Here is a 6,931-nt window from a genome sequence, read left to right as displayed (position 1 = left end):
GGCTTCTTTAAATTGTTAATCATTTGATCTCAATCTTCCTCTAGGAGGTATTTCAAGTAGAGATTTGAAAGCCAATTTTGTATTTTTTCAAGATTACACCTATCAATAATTTTCATTTTTGTCAGCAATGACATTTGCACACAATTCTACATGATAAGTTCTTCCTTAAATACATCATAAGAATTTGTTTTTCTCTCCAGGTGGTTTAGCACCTTCCCCACTTGTTTCTCAAACGGCCTGAGGTGCCAAAAGATGAGGACCCAATCACTACTGGACATAAGGCTTGACTGTATCCCACATAAATAGGGTATCTAGATCTCTGCTATAATATGCGGACTTTTGTTGTGCTTATTTTTAACTGCCCCACTTAAATTATGCATTATAATATAAGCCACCTGGGTTCCTTTGGCCAACTAAGAAAATAAACACTCTCGCATCATCATCATCATATTGATGAATATGTGCTATTTCCCTTTAGTTCTTCATGAAGGAGAATCTCAAAGTTTCCAGAGTCTGCTGGGCATTGACTCTGGATTGAGGAACCGTGTCTCTCTTCCACCCAGTTTTCTGTTGTCTGTAGTAGACCTAGAGGGGAGAGTGGGGTGGGGAGCAGGGCATGGGACTCAGGGAGTACCTGTGTGTTCAAAATCAATGTGAGTATAAAATCAGAACAAAACATCAGGGCAGAACTTATTTAAGCATCCTATAGGAATTACGATGAAGTCCTGGACGGCTCCATTGTTAACATGAACAGTTAACATTGTAAACTGTGGGCTGTGTCTTCACCATACTAAGTCTTTGGTTGAATGTTACTTGAACAATTCTTCCTTTGGAAGGATAGTAAGTGATGCCCAGGGACATTTCATGAAATTTCTCAGCAAATCATGAAACCAGATATGGACATGGGAAATTCTTTTTTTGCTGAGGAAGATTCACCCTGAGCTCACATCCACTGCCAGTCTTCCTCTTTTTGTATGTGAGCTCCCACCACAGCATGGCCACTCACAGACAAGTGGTGTAGGTCTGCACCCAGGAGCCAAACTCAGGCCACCAAAGTGGAGTGCAGTGAACGTATGCAATTGGCCTCACCAAGGCTGGTCTGGGAAAAATCTTTTATTGTGTAAAGAACAGTGTAAGAGTTTAAATGCATAATCACTCTCTGGAAAGATACACAAGCAACTAGGAACAGTTCCTCACGGGTGGTAACTAGGTGACCAGGGGCAGTAGAAAGAGCGTGACTTACCTTCCACTTGTGAGATATAGCGATGTGGGACACACCTCTACAGTATAAACAGGCAAGGTTTATGGCGGGTAAAGTTTATACAATTTGGAGGTGTCCTTTACTAAAAAGAAGGCAAAGTATAAATACAAAATTAGACACGAAAGTGAGTAATTACATAGAAGAGTCTTGTGTAGGTGAGGGGAGCTGGAACTTATCTTCATTAGCTCAGGGTCACTCCACCTCAGGATGCAAACATGACCTGGAAGCCCTCAGGAAGTTTCCCCAGCTGAAGAGCCGAGGGGACAAGGACAGCTGAAGGGAGCCCCTCCACGGGTGTCTCAGAATCCTTGGACACCCGTGTCTGCAGTGTTTCCCCTCAGAGTCAGTGGGATGGGCCGACTCTACTCAGATTCTGTTGTCCTCTCAGTGAATTAAGACAACTTTGACCATCTCATGAAAGCTACGGCCTTGCTCAACACCAGCCCCCAACTAAAATCCCTCACCTGCATTCCCACACAATTTTCATGCAATTTTCAGGTGGGTATGAGACCCCTGAGACCAAGGGTCTATGGTCCCTGTCTACACTTTCTATCAGAGAGTGAAAAAGGAATTCCTGAAGACAGCGACTCTCCAGGTGTCTCCTACCTGGCCCTCCCTCTCAGTGACAATCCTATTTCCTGTTATTGATGATAATATACAGTATTTTAAATCCTCACTCCCTGCCCCATCAGAGGTTGGGCTCCAGTCCTTGCCCGCATGGAACCAATGGATGAGTGGAGACACAGAGTGACCCAACTGACCTGAGAAGCCCAAGAGGAGGAGTGTGGAAATATTTAAAGGCATTCAGTCCCTGCAGTTGCATTTCAAAATATCTGTCTTGATTGGCGGTGTGGTTTGAAACTGTAACCAGGATCTCTTGATTCTTCAGAATCCGCGGTGCCCCGACTGGGTCTGGGTCACTTTCGTACTTGTTTTTTAAACTCTGTGCTGAGGAAATTTTCGATACACACAATATTAGAGAGAATGTGAGTGAACCCCCGACCCTTCACTCAGCACTGCATCAATCACGCCCATCGGGATTCATCCACACCCCAACCATCACCCACACTGCGTTCTTCTGAAGAAAACCCCAGACAGTATATTATTTCATCCGTTGGTCATTTTTTTGAAGAGATCAGTGTTTAACTTCTTTAAAAATGACGGGCTGGGGGCTGGGGGACAGTGATGAAACTGACAAACTATTTTCCAATACAATTAAGAACAAGGATCCTCTGAGAACTCGAAGTGTCCTGCTTTATACTGAATGTTCAGCATCTCTCAGACACTCAACACAAGAAATCAGCAGCTCAGAGCTGAGGCGCCAAAGACACACATTATTTAATTTCTTTTGTCTTTTTTCGGAGTAGTATTTGTCATCTCTGAATTATAACTGGACATTTCTATTCCCAACCTCACAAAGGGAATCCCGAGCTCAGATGAAAACAAAATGTTCCTCTTTGTTAATTTGTACCTGTGAAGCCCCCACACTCCACAGACCTGACTTTCAAGTGGATGGGACGGCGAAAAAGCAGGGCGAGGAAACCGAATGGCTAGTGCGCCATCTGCTGGTTAGATCCGTGTATAACAGGAATTGCAGACAAACGATTCAGAGCCAAGAATAGTGTTTCCTGGGCTCCGTTTCTCTCAAGAAAATACCCCTAAAGCAGACAGAGCAAAGCAATAGAAAAGCACATGGGACCAGGACAAGGGGAGAGCTTTGGTCCTGTCCTTGCATTCCTACATTTCCAGTTTGCCATCGTACCTGGACTAAACTCCATCACAGTGGATACCGCAGGATGGCAGAAATACGAGGCCTCATTCCCTCTGGTGCAGCCTCCTGGAGAACATCTCATGAGGTTTTCTGAGAAATTCCTCAAAGAGTGGCCTATTGGCAGCAATTACCCCAATTATTCCACCTTGAATGAAAAATTAGCAATAGGAGATGATTGCCTATAAGAGACATTATCACAGAGAAGCAGTGTTTTATTATCATAGAGAAACAGTGTTTTTTTTTTAATTTTTATTTTTTTCGGATGTACATTCTATTTCAAATTCTGTATACATTACATCATGTTCACCACCCGAACACTAATTATAGTGCATCCCCTCACATGTGCCCCTAATCACCCCTTTTGCCCTCCCCCCTACCCCCTTCCCCAATGGTAACCACCAGTCCAATCTCCAAAGCTATGTGTGGTTTTTTTTGTCATTTTTATCTTCTACTTATGAGTGAGATCATATGGTATTTGACTTTCTCCCTCTGACTTATTTCACTCAGCATATTACCCTCAAGGTCCATCCATGTTGTCACAAATGGCGGGATTTCGTCATTTCTTACGGCTGAGTAGTAGTCCATCGTGTATAAATACCACATCTTCTTCATCCATTCGTCCCTTGATGGGCACCTAGGTTGCTTCCAAGTCTTGGCTATTGTGTATAATGCCGAAATGAACATAGGGGTGCAAGTATCTTTATGCCTTTGTGTTTTCAAGTTCTTTGGATAAATACCCAGCAGTGGAATAGCTGGATCATATGGTAGATCTATCCTTAATTTTCTGAGGATACTCCAAACTGCTTTCCATAGTGGCTGCACCAGTTTGCACTGCCACCAGCAGTGAACAAGGGTTCCCTTCTCTCCACATCCTCTCCAACATTTGTTGTTTCCTGTCTTGTTAATAATGGCCATTCTGACCGGAGTGAGGCGATACCTCATTGTAGTTTTGATTTGCATTTCCCTGATAGCTAATGATGTTGAGCATCTTTTCATATGCCTGTTGGCCATCCGTATATCTTCTTTGGATAAATCTCTGTTCAGATCTTTTGCCCATTTTCTAATTGGATTGTTGGTTTTTTGTTGTTGAGCTGTATTACTTCTTTGTATATTTTAGATATTAACCCCTTATCTGATATGTGGTTTGCAAATATCTTCTCCCAATTGTTAGGTTGTCTTTTCGTTTTGTTGATGGTTTCCTTTGCTGTGCAGAAACTTCTTAGTTTGAGGTAGTCCCATTTGTTCATTTTTTTCTTTTGTTTCCCTTGCCCGGTCAGACAGGGGACTTGAAAATATGCTGCTCAGACTAATGTCATAGAGCGTACTGCCTATGTTTTCTTCTAGAAGTCTCATGGTTTCAGGTCTTACATTCAAGTCTTTAATCCATTTTGAGTTGATTTTTGTGCATGGTGTAAGGGAATGGTCTACTTTCATTCTTTTGCATGTGGCTGTCCAGTTTTCCCAACACCATTTATTGAAGAGACTCTCCTTTCTCCATCGTATGCTCTTGGCTCCCTTGTCGAATATTAGCTGTCCATAAACATGTGGGTTTACTGCTGGGCTCTCAATTTTGTTCCATTGATCTGTGTGTCTGTTTTTGTGCCAGTACCATGCTGGTTTGGTTACTATGGCTTTGTAGTATAATTTGAAATCAGGGAGTGTGATACCTCCAGCTTTGTTCTTTTTTCTCAGGAATCCTTTGGCTATTCGGGGTCTTTTGTTGTTCCATATAAATTTTAGGATTCTTTGTTCTATTTCTGTAAAAAATGTTGTTGGAACTTTGATAGGGATTGCGTTGAATCTATAGATTGCTTTAGGAAGTACGGACATTTTAACAACGTTAATTCTTCCAATCCAAGAGCACAGCATATCTTTCCATTTCTTTGTGTCTTCTTCAATTTCTTTCAACAATGTCTTATAGTTTTCAGTGTACAGGTCTTTCACCTCTTTCGTTAAGTATATTCCTAGGTATTTTATTCTTTTTGTTGCAATTGTAAATGGCATTGTATTCTTAATTTCTCTTTCAGCTACTTCGTTGTTAGTGTATAGAAACGCAACTGATTTTTGTACATTGATTTTGTATCCCGCAACTTGACTGTATTCCTTTATTATTTCTAAAAGGTTTTTAGTGGACTTTTTAGGCTTTTCTAGATATAAAATCATGTCGTCTGCAAAGAGTGATAATTTCACTTCTTCTTTTCCAATGTGGATCCCTTTTATTTCTTTTTCTTGCCTGATTGCTCTGGCTAGGACTTCCAATACTATGTTAAATAAGAGTGGTGACAGTGGGCATCCTTCTTTGGTTCCTGTTCTTAGAGGGATAGCTTTCAGTTTTTCTCCATTGAGAATGATATTTGCTGTGGGTTTGTCATATATGGCCTTTATTATGTTGAGGTATTTTCCTTCTATACCCATTTTATTTAGAGTTTTTATCAAAGACGGATACTGTATCTTGTCAAATGCTTTCTCTGCATCTATTGAGATGATCATGTGATTTTTATTCTTCATTTTGTTAATGTGGTGTATCACCTTGATAGATTTGCAGATGTTGAACCATCCCTGCATCCCCGGAATGAAACCCACTTGATCATGATGGATGATCTTTTTAATGTATTGTTGTATTCGATTTGCTAGTATTTTGTTGAGGATTTTTGCATCGATGTTCATCAGTGATATTGGCCTGTAATTTTCTTTTTTTGTGTTGTCCTTGTCTGGTTTTGCTATCAGGATAATGTTTGCTTCGTAGAAGGAGTTAGGAAGCCTCCCCTCCTCTTCAATTTTTTGGAAGAGTTTGAGAAGGACAGGTATTAGGTCTTCTTTGAATGTTTGGTAGAATTCACCAGGGAAGCCATCTGGTCCTGCACTTTTATTTTTTGGGAGGTTTTTAATTGCTGTTTCGATCTCCTTACTGGTGATCAGTCTAGTCAAATTTTCTACATCTTCTTGGTCCAGTTTTGGAAGGTTGTATGTTTCTAAGAATTTATCCATATCCTCTAGATTATCCAATTTGTTGCGTATAGCTTTTCATAGTATTCTCTTATTATCTTTTGTATTTCTGAGGTGTCCGTTGTAATTTCTCCTCTTTCATTTCTGATATTATTTATTTGAGCCTTCTCTCTTTTTTTCTTGGTGAATCTAGCTAAGGGTTTGTCAATTTTGTTTATCTTTTCAAAGAACCAGCTCTTGGTTTCATTAATTTCTTCTATTGTTTTTTTAGTCTCTATTTCATTTATTTCTGCTCTGATTTTTATTATTTCCTTCCTTCTGCTGATTTTGGGCTTTGTTTGCTGTTCTTTTTCCAGTACCTTTAGGTGCACTTTTAGATTGTCTATTTGGGATTTTTCTTCCTTGTTGAGGTAGGCCTGAATTGCTGTAGACTTCCCTCTTAGAACCGCTTTTGCTGTATCCCACAGATCTTGGCATGTCGTGTTTTCATTTTCATTTGTCTCCAGGAATTTTTTAATTTCTTCTTTGATTTCTTCATTGATCCAATCATTGTTCAGTAGCATTTTGTTCAATCTCCACATTTTTATGGCTTTTCTGGCTTTCTTTCTGTAGTTGATTTCCAGTTTCATAACTTTGTGGTCAGAAAAGATGCATGGTATTATTTCGATCTTCTTAAATTTATTGAGACTTGTTTTGTGGCCTAATATGTGACCAATCCTGGAGAATGTTCCATGGGCGTTTGAAAAGAATGTGTATTCTGTGGTTTTTGGATGGAATGTTCTGTATAGATCTACTAAGTCCATCTGGTCTAATGTGTCCTTTAAGGCAAGTGTTTCCTTATTGATCTTCTGTTTGGATGATCTATCCATTGGTGTAAGTGGAGTGGTAAAGTCCCCTACTATTATTGTGTTACTGTCTATTTCTCCTCTTATGTCTGTTAATAATTGCTTTAT

This window comes from Equus quagga, chromosome 15, assembly GCF_021613505.1.
Source record: "Equus quagga isolate Etosha38 chromosome 15, UCLA_HA_Equagga_1.0, whole genome shotgun sequence".
NCBI classification, from domain to species: Eukaryota; Metazoa; Chordata; class Mammalia; order Perissodactyla; family Equidae; genus Equus; species Equus quagga.
The sequence above is the reverse complement of the archived record's forward strand: the minus strand, read 5'-3'. Positions refer to the sequence as shown.